This window comes from Cupressus sempervirens, chromosome 2 (genome assembly GCF_028749045.1).
Source record: "Cupressus sempervirens isolate cs-2001-9-10 chromosome 2, ASM2874904v1, whole genome shotgun sequence".
Taxonomy (NCBI): Eukaryota; Viridiplantae; Streptophyta; class Pinopsida; order Cupressales; family Cupressaceae; genus Cupressus; species Cupressus sempervirens.
The window spans coordinates 651,871,413-651,887,469 of record NC_143119.1 but is presented as its reverse complement, the minus strand read 5'-3'; the positions used below and the strand labels follow the sequence as shown (position 1 = coordinate 651,887,469).

The 16,057-nt window shown below is 41.3% G+C and overlaps 1 protein-coding gene across 13 annotated transcripts in view; it reads left to right on the top strand.

Annotated features, from left to right (window-relative positions):
- The window catches only part of LOC149575059 (uncharacterized), a 156,880-nt gene that overhangs the window by 106,777 nt on the left and 34,046 nt on the right, over positions 1–16,057 (top strand). The gene's annotated exons all lie outside the window — the stretch shown is intronic.

The window sequence follows — 16,057 nt, the reverse complement described above, 5'->3', positions numbered from 1 at the left end:
GGGCAATACTTATGGTGCTCTTGGTGGTAGTCAGTAGGTGGAGGGAATTTTGGTTGATAGATGTCATCTTCCTCTATGGTTGCTTTCTATTGGTTTGGTTGAGGATGATAGCCTACTAATGGGACAGATAGCTCTATGGATGGAAAGTTTGATGGCTCTCTCGGTAGGCCTCCTGACTTTTCTATCTCTCAGCTTACTTGTGTTAGTGGTGACAAGCTTACTGATGGCCCCCCCATGAGCCATGTTCATGGATGTATGATTCCCCAGTTTGGGAGCTCCCTTTGAGTGGGCTCCGAAGAATCTTTATGTCGCTGCCTGACTTCAAATTCCTAGTCTTTTCCCAGGTTGTGGGCGCTTCTTTATTGGGGCCCAAACCAAAAGGTAAAAAAGTTCTCAGTCCCCAGTTAAGGTATCTGCAAACCCTATCTTAGGTGAATGTTCTTTATCCATTCCAAGTGGCATAGTTGACAAGAATTTGGCAAAAAGGGAGATGAACTTGACGGGCAAGTTCTTGGGGTCCACACCCAACATTGAGTTTGTGAGGGCTTGGGTGGCGAAGGAATGGTATATTAAAGGTCACCTTGAAATAGCTTCTTTGTCAAAAGGCTATTAAGAGGATAGCTAATGTATTTGACCTATTGCTCATCATTGATTCCATGACTATTTTAAGGAAGTGCTCATATTTGTTTCTATGTGGAACAAGAAGCTGAACTCCCTCCTTTGTCAATGCCCTTTCCAGATTGGGTGGTTGAAAACAAGTGTCGGAATGTGAATCTATAACCTATACATTCTTCAATTGCAAAAAACTTAGGCACTGTTCCAAATGATTTCCCTCCCTTGCCTCGAAACCACTGAGGGTGGAAGGAGAAAGAAGATGAATTGGAGAAGCAAGTTGAATAGTAGGCTCTTGGGTACCCACCTTATGTTTTAGAGGACTCTTTTTTGACCTCTCCAAAACATGTGTTTTTTTCATAAAAGGCAGGTGAGGTCCCTTCCTCTATTTTTGCCAAGCCTCTATTCTTTGATGTCGTAGCTTTGAAAGAAATTGGTCAAGGACTTGAACCTCCTATTTTTGATGACTTACTCATATTGAAAGATTGTTTGGTTTCTATTCTCCAAGGAAAACCTTGTGACCAATTAAAGGGAGGATTCAATAGTGCCCTCCCAAGATAATGGAGCTTTTGGAGGTTTAGGGGACTATGTAATTGAAAGGGAGGTTAATCCCCCTCATCGTCTTTATGTTGTTTTTAATAAGGAGGATATTGGGGGTGCCTAGAAAACAAAACTTGTCTCATCAACTTCTATGGGGTCCCCTTTGCTTGTCTGACACAAGGAAATGTAGGCCCAACATGGCTTTGTTGCCTCTTCTCCCCAAGAACCTTGTCAATCCTCTTTGAATTCAGATGAGGTCCCTTTTGATATTCACGTCAATGTTTCACTTATACCTAAAGTTGACACAATGAATATCCAATTAAACTATAAGGAGCATAAGGGGGATCTTTGTTCTACTTCCCTACCAACTAGGGTCCATACTTGATGCAAAAAGATTGCAGACTATTGAGTGGAACCCAAACCCCTAGGAATATATTCCATTAAGTCCTAAAGAGAAAGATATAGCAAAAGGGGTACAAAAGACCATGGGTATGGGCTCAAAGATCACACCCCTTGCATTAAATGAAGATTAGCTTGGAATATTAGGGGACTCAAAAATGCTCATAAGCATGATCCTTTCTCTCACTTTTTCTAGTGAACATAAACCATATATTATTCTTATCGAAGAAACAAAGATGTTGGTTGAGAAATTAAGCCTTCTGAAGAGTACATTATCTAAAGATTATGGTTTCCATGGTTTTAGTGTTAATGGAGCTTCCAACAGAGTTGCTATTGTAATGTCTCCAACTCAAGACCTACAAGTCGATATAAGATTCTATAAGTTTAATTAAAGATTAAAACTTATATGAGCATAAGGATGCCACAATATATTCTTTCTTCGCAACTATAAAGAAGTATTGACATATTAAGTTGATATTGTCTAAGATTTGAGCAAAAATATTCACTATGTACCCATCGCCACTAAATATGTATAAATTTCTCAAAGTCATTTTATGGGCTAAAGAAAAACACTTTTGTGATGGGAGAAGTCTTTGATGTGATCTACATGAGAAGAAATAAATATCCCAGTGGATAAAGATTAAATATCAAAAATACCATCATGAGCTGTGGAGTAAACAAGTTTTTGTTATGCAGCTAACCACTATCAAAGATCCATAGGAAGAAGTCGATAATTATCAAAGGACAACAATCATCTCCACACCTTTAAGGAGTCTATAGATTGATCTTATATACAGAGAGCTCATTTTGAAGAAGAAAAACTCAGCGAGCCTTTTATTGGTGTCCCAACAAGTTAAAGAATACCACAACATAGACAATATCTTATTTGTGTGTCATCTCTATTGCCAACCATGGAACATGATGAAATAAATAATCATATTTGATGAATGCTGTGAATTCTTAGTGTCATAGTATCTCTACAAATGGAGATTATCGTGAGTGAAGACCATTGATTAATAGTGTTCAAACTGCGATGACATATAATCAATCACTCTTAAGACATCGAAGTTTAGACAACCTCTACAATGACTTATACAATGGAAACAAGAAGATACATGAGTACGGGTGAAGGAAGCAGTTGATACTTGATATAAAAGTAGCAATTATAATAATCAATATCGATGGAAGAGTAATGATTAGTCATCGATAATGATTTACAAGACAGCTACTATGATTTGATTTATGGTGGCATTGACTTGACTAAATCAAATAATTTTTTTTTGACAAGTCAATTAACCAAAAGGCATGATATTCATACAACAATTTATAATGTTGTATGTTTAACAACAATTAATTACAAAGGATAACTAATTAATATGTACAGGTGCAATACTTATCATGTTAAAGATGCTATTATCCACAGTTTGCGAACTCTGCGAGTTGCCGAACACCCTATTTTTTCGCTGGGCAAGTTTTGTCAAGTTTAGCTCTCGCATTTTTCTAGATACAAAAGAGCATGAGTAAAAATGTTGACGGGTGTAAAACGCTGGCTCAAATGCATTTTTTACGTGTTTTTTCTATAAAAAGCTTGCATTTTCTCTATCGAGATGTCAATTTTTTATTTAATGATTTTGTAATTGAATTTTACAGAAACAATATGTTTCTTTAAAGAAATTTTAATTTTTAGGACTTTCTAAGTTGCCAATTTTTTTTTCAATATTTGAAAAGTTCAAAATTTTGGGCTTGCCAAGTATTCTCTTAGACTGAGTTTGTGAATTATGCTATATCATAACAGACTGATTATGCTGTATCATTTACAAGACATGGGGCATGTCTTATACAACATGGCTTTTCAATTCAGCAACAAGATATAAGAAGGCACTCTTCCACATTCAATTGGATGATCATTGGATATTTACCTCTTTTATCTAATCCAGATTTGAATCTAATTTGTAAAAGAAAAGTCCCTTACAGCATTATTGATTGCAAGCAATAGTAATGCAGATCAGAGACAACATGTAATGTCCCCATTTTTGACAAGCTTCTGTAGATGATTGAGTCAGTTCATTATAGTGATCCTCGTGAGCTAATAGGGAGAGTTGGAGGTCTCACTTATGGACTTACTATTTTTAGTAAGTCTAATTCAGGCAGTTGCCATATTTGGCAGTGCAGATGGTGGCGCTGGCAGTTGCTTATCCCCTACAGTGGGTTGGGCTATTAATTGCATGGGCTCCTATTTATTAATTAATCGTTAAAGTTTCATTATTATAATAGCACTTTATTATAATAATGTTATAAAATGATGGTGTTGGTGAAGCTTCTTAAGTGAAGTTGCATTAGGGAAACTTTGTGCCATTGGGGGTTATAAATGTGAGCTCATTTTGATGGAAAAACATCCGATTATTATTTGGTTTTGTTGATTTGGTGAGATTATCCAAGGTTATTGATTTTTGTGTCCTTTTTGAAGTATAAGGGTTTAAAAGATGAGAAGTGTTTTTGGATCACTTCTGAGGTAAAATGATTCCACTATATTTTGATTATTACATTTGATCTTCCTTCTATAACGACTATAGCTGGAAGACATTATTGTGTGGGGACTTAAATACATTTCAAGTTGTGAATTGGGAAGAGTTTGTGGTGAGTATTGGTGTGAGGATAATTTTGGAAATTGAAAGCTCACATGATCCCTATGGGTGGTGTGATTTTAATTGCTGCAATTAAGTATTCATAGTTGGGCAATTTAATAAATACCTGGGCGCTTTGTATCACTACTTTGGAGTCATCATTACTTGTGTAATGTTCTCATTTTTTGCTAACATGAAGGTTTGAGGGATTAGCCTATTATTTTGATCCTCGTAGGCTAATTATTGTGGGTAGACGGTCTTTTGAGGCAGTGGCTTGGCTTGGGAGGGTCTTTTCTTCTCCACAATTCAGTAAGTTACAGGTTGGTCTTTGTTTGGCTCAGATTGGACTTTGTTTGGGATTAGTTTTGTGTACTTACTAGTTGTTGTAAGTCGGGTGTTGATTGAGATGGACCCTTTCTATTTTTGTAAAGTGCATTTGGTTACATAGAGAAATAATAGGTGTCATTCCTATTTCAAACTACATATTTAAATGATGAGTACTTTGGGAGTTATTATATTTTTAGTGGCAAAATTATTATTAAATCATTAAATGGCTAATTATAAAGTTATAATTTAACTTTATAATTTCACTTAAGTTGAGGGTTGAGTCATCATTGGAAGGGGCCAATTATTTAGTTAGTTATAAGCCAAATATTAAATACAAAAGGGCAAGGAATTGTTATTCAGTAAAAAAATCAAATGGAAGCTTCTAATTAATGTTGTGTTGGTGAAATTTCTTGAGTGGAGTTTCGTTTGGGAAACAAGTGGTTTTTGGAGATTATAAATATGGGCTCATTGTGAAAGGAAAGTCATCCAATTATTTGATTATTTATTTGCTTATTGTCTTCACGACATTCTTGAGGTTCTGATATTTGATGCCCTTGTTGAAGTAAAAGGGTTAAGCTTGAGATTCCGAGAAGTGCCTGGCAATTCACAGCTGAGGTCTTGTGAATCGTCTAATTTGAATTATATGTTTCTCCTACTGTATTTAATGTGGCTGAGGAGTATTTACCATATGGGGTAAATAGATTAATGTACATAGACAATAGACAAGAACAACAGTACTCCTTTTATCATTCGCATATGCCAAAGAGATTACATAATGCTTATGATGATAATTACAATGATCTCGGATGGTATATATATACTTCCTGAAGAACCTTCCCGAAGGGGTTCGTCGGCTACATAACAATTACCGAAGGGCCCGTTGGCTACATAACAAGAACCTTCTCGAAGGGGCTCGTAGGCTGTTTTACAATTTTATCAACAACATCATCCCCCCAAAAAGAAAAGTCGTCTCCGAATGACAATACAACAAAACTCAAAATAACCAAAGTATATCAATACATAAATATAAACAGAGAGATGCGTTCCTGGTGTAGTGGTCGTCCGCGCTCTCAACTCGTTCAACTCCGCCCGTACCTTGTAGACTTGCTCTTTCCTAACCTTCAATTCTGCTTCTGCCTCCATCTGAAGCTCTAGAGCTGACTGCATCATCTTCACAATTTCTCCCAATTCTTTCTCCTTTCCTACTGCCACTTGTTCCTTTTCCGTTGTCAACTTTTGTAGCTGACTCTATCTGTCTAACAGGGCTGTCCTCTTCGATTCCCAGGCGGTCTTCTCTGATGCTAACGTTGCAGTAAACTCCTCCCAAGCCCTCTCATCTACTACTTGATCTACTTGACTTCTTCGAAGCGTGTAATATGCCTCCCTGTATAACTTTTCTATCTCGTGAGTCAAAGCCTCTACTCGGCTCTCTGCCCCAAGATCTCTCGTCGTGGCCCAGTCCTGGCGCATCTCTGCAGTTTCCACATCTGGCCATCCCTGCTTCTCAAAATAGACTGTAAATGCAGCTGGGCATCCTAATCTCATAAAAGATATGACTCCCTCCAGCTCCTTCACTACTGAGTCCAACGATTGAGTCTTTGTCTAAGCTAACACCTGGTGAGCCCGCGTCGCTAGAATTGCTACATCAGCACGAAATGCCTCTCTCATCCCTATCCCTTGTGTTAGTAGATGTTCTTGCTGCACACCCATAGCCCTCTCTACTGCTTCCGCCATACACTCCACAGCGCTATGCGATAGTCCCATATCCTATACTGGCTACGCTACCTGTTCTTGCTGAGTGTCTCCCTATGGAATTTTGTCCCGCGTAGGTGCTGCATGTAGGCCATCTGAGGTACTGGCGTACGGTGAAACCGCGTACTCAAGTAAGTACTCAACCTCTGCGCTCTACTCTCCCTATCACGCTTGGGTGATGCTAAGAGTGTTGCATCCACCATAACTACTGCATCCACCCGTGCAAACCCCACTGCAAACCCAACTACTAGGCGGATTGGGGGAGGTCTTACCCCGTGCTGCCAGGGTGCTGCTACTGTAACTTCCTGTTGGGGTGCTACAGTTATCACTATCGGCTGCCGTGTCTGTCCAAACCCTGGTATATGAGCCATGTGCAGACCCGTTGGGACCAGACAGGAAGTGGCGAATAGTGTAGGGCGTGGAAATAACAAGGGAGTGGTGACAATCTCAACCACTTCGTCATCGTCTTCCCCTTCCTCCTCTCCCATGCTGTTCTCCTCGGAAGATGTCTCCTATCGGCCACTATTCGTATCACCTCTTGTATCAAGCCGAGGTCTTTTTTGCCATGCAAAGCCCTTTTGCTCAGTGGTTGAGTCTAAGTGTCTCCACTGCATGATAGGAGGTTCCTCGGGAGCTAATGGTCTAGGTTGTAATGATCTCGACGACTTCACTTGAGCAAGTTGAATAGTCGTACGGATGTGGCCAAGAGTGCAGCAAGTACATACTGAATTGGAGGAGTGAAACAGAGCCGTACAACTGATAATTGCTGGCCGTACGTTAGAGATAGTGTTTCGTATAGGGTGCCAAAAGAGGTGGCCATACACAAGACTAGCCAGTCCGTATGGATGCTAGAGAACCGTATGGGTATTTAGAAGGCCATATGACATGTAGGGAAGGCTGTATGGTGGAGTAGAGTAGGCCGTACGGTGTCTTGAAACAGATTGCACGATGACTTCAGCAGGGCCGTACAAAGGTGCAAATGATGTGACTTAGTACGGGATGATGGGTATGGCGAGGTGTATGGAGGGTGAAGCTGTGAGGAAGGAACATTACGGAGAAGGGTTAGAAATCCGAATCCAACACAAAATATAATCGTGGTTCCTAGAGAACACCATAGAACTTGATAAAATCCACAATAATAGAGACTTAGATGTGAATAATAATTGCCCCGTAAAATTGCTCCACAATAGATATGATAATATTTGCCAAAATCGAGTCAAGATACACAGACGAAATAGGGTGAGGGTTGATTCCCACCAAAACTGCACGAGCCAAATAGGGAAGATCTTTCACTTCCGAAATGGCGAACAATCCAAAACTCCAACAGGAATTCGCAGTACAGAGAAAATAATCCAAAAGCATACCTAAGATTTCCTACAAGCTTCACACAGGGTAGCCGGATTGAATCCCTTCACCCAACCTTTTAGAGGTTTAGTCAGTTCATCCATGAAGAGCACTACTCGCCTTCTTTCGGAAATGTCCGTGACCAAAACAAAGAGTTTCTGAAATTCTGCAATGAACTGATCTACTGATCCAGTTTGTCTTAGTTGCGCCAAATCTTTGAAATTCAGCTTTGGATCTTTACCATCAAATTGTTCTATCAATCTCTCCGTGAATTCCGCATAAGTCTTTATTTGATCATGCCCTAATGTGATGGTGCCATGGTGCCACCATCGTGCACAACTCCCTCCAAGTGTAATGCGACAAATTTGATTGCTTCTTCTTCTGGCATAGGATTCAGCTGGAAGTAGGTATCGGCTTTCATAACCTACGCTTGCGTTGATAGGGAACCCGATCCATCAAATGGAGACAGATTTACCTTACTCAACTTTCTCCTGAGATCATTGTTAAAGTATCCTCTGTTTCCACCTTCCGAATATCTCATTCTCAGATTTGCGTAATCTTTCTAGGATATATCTTCTTCAAGGTTTGCATTCTTCCAGTCTTCTCTCATCTCTTCGAAAGTTGGTTGTCTCCCTCTGTATTGTGCTTTCATCCGTGGTGGAAAAGTCGGCATGGAAGGTCAGGAGCATGTTGGCTGAGGGCTTGATTTCCTCAACACCGAGTCTGCGTTGTGACCATTTTGTTCTCCAAATATTTTGTTCTCTACCAACTTCTTGAGAGTTTCTTCCATAAGTCGCTGCGTATCGGTGATCTGTGCCTGATTCCTAGCAAGTTCCCTCAAAAGAGCCACAAGTTTGGCAGCGTTCCTATTCGTCAGCCATTCGATCAACAAAATGTGTCCTCTTCCGGCTATAAACTCTCATTCATTGTCCATAGGCTAGCTGGATTGAAGCGCTCTGATACCATTGTAATGATCCCGACGACTTCACCTGAGCAAGTTGAATAGCCGTACGGATGTGGCCAAGAGTACAGGAGGTACAGACTGAATTGGAGGAGTGAAACAGAGTTGTACGACTGATAATTGTTGGCCGCATGTTAGAGATAGTGCTCCGTATGGGGTGCCAAAAGAGGTGGTTGTACACAAGACTAGCCAGTTTGTACGGATGCTAGAGAACTGTATGGGTATTTAGAAGGCCGTACGACATGTAAGGAAGGCCATACGGTGGATTAGAGTAGGTTGTATAGTGTCTTGAAATAGACTGTACGGTGACTTTAGCAGGGCTGTACAGAGGTGCAAATGATGTGACTTAGTACGGAATGATGGGTATGGCGTGGTGTATGGAGGGTGAAGCCGTGAGGAAGGAATAGTAAGAAGGGGTAGAAATCCAAATCTAACACAGAATATAATCGTGGTTCCTACAAAACACAATAGAACTTGATAAAATCCACAATAACAGAGACTTAGATGTGAATAATAATTGCCCCATAAAATCACTCCACAATAGATATGATAATATTTGCCAAAATCGGGCCAAGATACACAGACGAAATAGGTAAGGGTTGAATCCCACCAAAACTGCACGAGCCAAATAGGGAAGATCTTTCACTTCTGAAATGGAGAACAATTCAGAACTCCAATAGGAATTTGCAATATAGAGAAAATAATCTAAAAGCATACCTAAGATTTCCTACAAGCCGTGCTTAAATACCCGTCGGGAAACCATTACGAGGGTGTACAAAGATAGCCGACGGCGACACAAACTTCAAACACAAATAAAAATGGGTTTGAGATAAATTAAATCAATTGGCCCATTACAAAGTTTAATTTATTTTATAATGGGGACATTACATAGGTCTTGCCTCCAACCTATCTTCTGGAATCATCTACGTTGTAGCATTGAGGAAGAGACCTATGGCAAAATGTGGCATATAAAATGTCTTATGTTGAAGTGTCATAAATTCATGCATACGTTCAGCCAGTACAGATGCCCAATCATACACCTTCCCATTCATTATGCCGTTCATCATGGATGCCTGTGGAAAGGAGATATCGGATGCCCTACTTGACCCCGTAAGTCTACTCTTGACTAAACCCATCAGGCATCACCATGGTCCCTCCTGGATGTTTGTTTTCTTTAATCCCCTACCTTTTGATGTCTCAGCCAACGCTTCCTGTTCTGCTTCAGCCATGTCTCTGCATACCAGTTTGATCAAAAACATTTTTACCTCCTTGGAAATCTTTTTAGGCTATACCTTCTTGCCCTGTGGCCCTAGTATGCCAAACACCCACGTGAAATTCATTGCTTTGAATGAAACTACCAGGTCTCTTCCCAAGTACTGAAATGTGCTCTTTTGAGAGCCCCTGCCATAAGTCTCAATCATAATGCGTAGGAAACCCTCGTATTCTCGGATACAAAAAAAGGCATCCAAATCACTCATTCCACTTGTGCCCTTTTGATGCTGGCTTTTATTAGATGACTGTCCTGAGTTTCCTACCACCACTTTCTACAGTCCATATCGCTCAATCCTTCAAATGCTATATTCTGAGGTGTGATCTCAGTGGTTGCAGGTGCCTGTGCCTTATGCTTCTGCTTGGTGTTGCTATTGGTGCCTTCACTTTGGTTAGTTGTTGACATTTTCATGCCCTTCCCTGCTGTCGATTCTTCCAACTCGCTTTTCCACTTTCTCTTGCCTGCAGACTCCATTTATTCTTTGGTCAGTTCTCGACACAAATTCTTTTCCTTCCCTGGGGTCCGTATTGATCCATATGGCCCTTTCCTTCAAAGCCTTGCGAATTTGTGAATATTTCTGGATACCAAAGGCATGGTTGGTTCGGCTTCTTATATTTATTTTTGAACTACTCCCATACACTATATGGCTGTACGGTTAAGAGAAAGAAGTATGTTGTGTGGAAAAAAAACAATTTCCTCCTGTCTTGCCAACCAGATCTTCGGCCCATCAAACTCTTGCTTGGAGGACTTCCGTACAATCAAGTTGTGGCCAAACACACCTCACTATTATCACCCCAACATACGTCTCAAATGCACACCACGAGATATGATAGATTAACTAGCTATGGTATGGATTAGAACATGCAAAGAAGTAAATAAAGATTTAACACTTAGGCTATTACACCCACGATATAGCACCACGGATGTGATAAATAGTGAGATCTTTTCCCAGGGCGCACTAAACCGTTGTTTCCACTCTTCACAAGGATTTTAAAGCAATTATTGTTGTTAACTTATACACCATGAAACTTCTCCTAACTAGAGCATTCATAGAGAAATAGGGCCTTACAAAGCCGCCTTTGCAAAATCAAAATCCCATTCTCTTGTTGACAAATAAGATGAAGCCTAAAGACAACAGCCCGACTTGGTTGCTTTTCACAAAAATTGCACACACTATTCAACCAGAAACGAGATCCCTGCTTCAAAAGCCGTACGGGCTTCTATCACCATACACCTTGTGTGCATTTATCTTGCCGCCATATGGTCATTAAGGACTAGGAAAAAATGTAGTGAAATTAAAATCCGTACGGTGGACATGGGTCAAAAACCGTACAGTGGCTTCTCTGCTTCTGAACTGAGGCCGTACGGTGTCTATGTTAAAGTTTCATGCGGTGTCTACCTGAGAAAATATTGTGTGGACAATTGAAAAACTCTCCAAGGCAACATCCGTATGGTGCATAAATTAAGCACTGTTTCTTTTTTTTTTTTTACAAGTCCGTACGGCAAAAAATACAACCTCCGCAGCTTTTCTGTATGAGTATGAGGTTCTTTAAAAAGGCCGTACAGCGATTTGAAACTCTCGTACGGTGCCTTCCAACCCACTTAAGTTACCGTACGGTGACTATCTTCCTCTTTTTTGTCTTTTTTTCTTTTTTTTTTGTTCTTCGCCGAAATTTACTAGTCTTCAATATTCGTCGACGATGGAACAAGTCGCGCATGATACATTTTCAACTTCGAACCATTCACCACTTTTGGAATTTCCTGCCCGTCTAATGTCCATAACTATCGCTTTGTTATCGCCTACTTCTTGGAATTGGTATGGCCCGACCCATTTGACTTTAAACTTGCCCAGTTTGATTTCGTTCCGGCCGTCATACCTCAACACCAGCTGTCCTGGTTGGAACTTATTTAGTTTCAGGTGTTTATCATGCCATGCTTTGTGCCTATTTTGCGTCACCTCTGTGGCCCATTGTGCCAATAGCAGCTTTTCCTCGAGTTTGTTCAGGTTATGCAACCTTTCCCTCAGGCTTTCCATATCGCCTAACTTATTCTCCAGTGTGATCCTCAAACTCAGTATCATAAATTTTGCTGGTACCATTGCCTCCTGTCCAAACATCAATTAGAATGGTGTGTGCCCCGTTGTCACCTTGTATGTTGTGCAGTATGCCCATAGGGCAGAGAGTAGTTTTTCCTCCCAGTCTCACCTTTGACCACACATGACTTGTAGATGATTGCTACCAGGATCTTGTTTGTAGCCTCAACCTGTTCGTTTGCTTGTGGGTAGTACGAGCTTGATAGAGAATGATATATTTTGAATTCTGTCATTAACAGTTTAATGATGTGATTGACAAAATGCCCTCCTTGATCACTCGTTATCTGAAGTGGAATCACATACCGAGTGATTATTTGTTCATATATGAATTTTGCTGTATTGACTGTTGAGTTATCAGGTAGGGTCCGTGCTTCCACCCACTCTGTTAAGTATTTTGTTTCTACCACTATATATTGGCATTGGTGCCTTCAGCTTGCTCGTAGGGGTTCCACGAAATCCAATCCCCATAGTTCGAATAATTCCTGCGCGTGTGAGGGGTGAAGTGGCATAAAGTCTCCTCAGTGGTTTTCCGGCCTTTTGGCAAGTGTCACACCCAACGACCCATTTGCGTGCGTCGTTGTACACTGTCGGCCACCACAGTTTTGCTAGCAATATTTTCCACGCTGTGGTATCAAGTCCCATATGCCCTCCTGCTGGACCCTCATGTGCTTCCTTCAATACTCTCAGTATTTCCTCCTCTTAACACACACCGTTGCAGGATGTGATCAGGCCCCATTTTGTGCAGTAATCCATTAATCAATTGAAATGTAAGGCTCCTGATTACTAACTTTCGCCTTTCATTTTGTGGCATCTCCTTTAGTTGCTGTCCCATGGAAAGATATTCCCCAATACTCGTGTACTATTTTGGCAGTACTGCAAGTTGGAATAACTGTGCAATAGGGAAATCATTGTTCACTTCTTCCGCTGGTTAACTTGTTTTAATTCATGACAGATGGTTTGCATTGACAAGATGCTTCTCGGGCCGTACAATGATCTTGAAGGTGAATTCTTGCAACAAAAGTAGTCACCGGTTGATTCTTCCTTGGATGATAGGTTTATTCACCAAGTACAATAGAGCTTGATGGTCGACATAAAACACGAACAGTGTCGCTAGCAAGTAAAGTTAGAACTTTTGCACTGCATAGACCATTCCTAAGGCTTCTCGTTTTGTTGTGCTATAGTTCGATTATGCTTTTGATAGTAGTCGGCTGGCAAAATATATTGGGTGATCTAGTCCATGGTTGTCTGTTTGCGCCAAAGTTGCTCCAATTGCATAGTTGGATGCGTCCACATGAACATGAAATTCCTTGTTCCAATCTGGGTATGCCAATATAGGTGCTGTGGCCGACCGTACCTGCAACCCTTCGAATGACTCATCTTGTTGTTTCTCCCATTTGAATAGTTCCCCTTTGCATGTTAACCTCTCCAGTGGGTATGATACTTTGGCAAAGTTTTTGATGAATCTTCTATAATAGCCTATATGTCCTAGGAATGACTTTACTTCTGTTACGTTTGTAGACGATTGCATTTCCATTATCACTTTGACTTTGTCTGGATCTGTTTTCAACCCCTCCTTGCAGATTATATGTTCGAGTAATTTTCCCTGCAGGACCATGAATTTGCATATCTTTGGATTTAAAGTGAGGCGCGCCCTTTGACGTCTTTCCATGCATTTGCCCAACGCCGCTAGATGTTTGTCTTCGGTGTTGAATACGGACCAATCGTCTAGGTATGCTTTGAAATTCTTGAAGAACATTTTGTCGAATATGTGCAGTATGATTCTTTGGAACGTCGTCGGCGCATTGCACAAGCTGAATGGCATTTGGTTGTATGCGTACACCGCGCCTTTTACCTCAAATGTCATTTTCAGTTTGTCTTCTTCAGTTATGCAAATCTGATTGTATCCCGAAAACCCATCCATAAATGAATAAATCTCATGTCCAGCTACCTTCTCCAATATGTTGTCCGTGAATGGTATCGAGAAGGGGTCCTTGATTGTTACCGCATTGAGGCATTTGAAATCGACACATACCCTGATTTGGGCGGTATCCTTCTTCATGGATATGACTATGGATGACACCCATTCACTGGTTTGAACCTTAAAAATAATACTAGCCTCCAGCATTTGGTTAATTTTTTTTGTAAACCGCGCTGCGTAGTTCCTATTCATCTTGTAAGGCCTCTTTCGTACAGGCACCGCACCTTCGACCAGTGGAATGCGGTGAACACACAGCTCTGGCGAAACTCCCTTCAAATCTTTATATGTCCACGCGAATACATCTTTGTATTCGAAAAATATTTTAAATGTCGCTGCTTTCAGTACTAGATCCTAGTTATCCCCCACCAGTATGCTTTTGGTTCAGCCTCATCTCTCAAATTCATGGTTTGCACTATGGCTTCGTTATATTTGATTGGCTTCCCCTCACCGAATACATGGGCGGGTGTTCCATCCAGCGGTACGTCCCCTTATTTTATTTCCCTGAACTCCTTTGGAAATTCATCTCCACTGTGCCCTTCCTCTATCGTTAGTATGTTGCAGCTCGGGAATAGCTATAAATCCTCCATTTGCCAGTGAAATAATCTGTTCACCGAGTCTAAATCATCGTCCGTCGATCGACCTTCCAACCATAGGACTACCTTCTGATTTGGTTCCATTCGCTGCTTCCCTTCATCCTCGTTTTCAGAATCAGATGATAGAACTTTTTCGTGTCGTCAGTAAATATTGTGTAGCCGACAGGGTGTGTGTCAGGATGTATGTCGTCGGTATATTCCCCTTCGGGAAGGTTCTTGTTATGTAGCCGACATGTATGTGGCCGACGGACCCCTTCGGGAAATATTTATACACCCTCTGGGATCATTGTAATCATCATTGTAAGCATAATGTAATGTCTTTGGCATATGCAAATAATACAAGGAGTTCTGCTATTCTTATCTGTTGTCTGTATGCGTTGATTCATTTACCCCAGTACGGTAAACATTTGGCCCTGTTGCCGAGGATCGAACCAAAGTTCAGAACTAGTCGGATGTGCAGACAACACCGCTGAATGTAGCATTCAAAGGGTTGAATGGGTTGGACTGCAGGAAATGGTGGAATGAAAACCTGGATACCCACCTCGTCAAAGCAAGCATCCGAAAGGCACAGGTGGAGTGGGCAATCCGGATGCCAATTTTCTGTATTTGAGACTTCGAAGGTGTATTGTGTCCCATGATTGAGGCATATGACGGGCACTCCTGGAAGAGTTCAGTTCCATATTTGGGGTACAATGTGGTGATTTCATTCCGACCAGCTGACTTTACCAGGGTATTCGGCATACTAGGAACGATGCAAGGAGGCAAGAAAATTGACAGTAAGCCACAAAAGGTGGACAAGGAGAGGAAGTTGCAGTTGGTAGAGTTAGTGTGCAACGACCAGGTACAGCAGCAGAAAGATGCCCTTGTCGGCACTTCGAGGGGAAGAGGGTTGTGAAAATTTGACATCAGAGAAGGCCATTGGAAGTGCCTCATGGACGTGGTAAAGAGTAGACTTATAGGATCAAGTAGAGTGTTAGCCATTTCCTTTCCGTTGGTCAATATGATAAACAGACTCATGAATGGGAAGGTGTACGACTGGGCTTCTCTTTTGGCCACGTGCATGGATGAGTTCATGACATTGCAGCATTAAACATTTAACATGCTGCACTATGCCATCGGACTCTTTTTGGAGGCAACTACGAGGACGATACCCCAAGAAAAGTTGGAGATACAGCCAAGTCTAGCAGTACCTGGTGAGCCTTCAATAATGCAATGGAGGCATTTAGACTCACTTGGAGGGCAGAAGGGCGTTGTCCAGAAGAGGGTACGGCAAGAGATGGAGGAATCAGGAAACACAGATAGTGGATGCCAAGATACATCTTGTGAGGAGGACGACTCAGAGGATATGGAGGAGGTGGAGCAGGATGAGGAGGAAGATGATGAGGAAGTTGGGGTGATTTCAGCGACCCCACTTTGCTTTCCGTAGGAGTTGCTGGCTGCGCTAGTGAGTGCTACGCTATCAGTTCCATCATTTTCAGCTCCGCATATGCACACTATGGCAGATGTTCACATCCTAGGTTTCGGACAGTTTCGACATCTAGTGGTGATGACCCCAGTCACTCTAA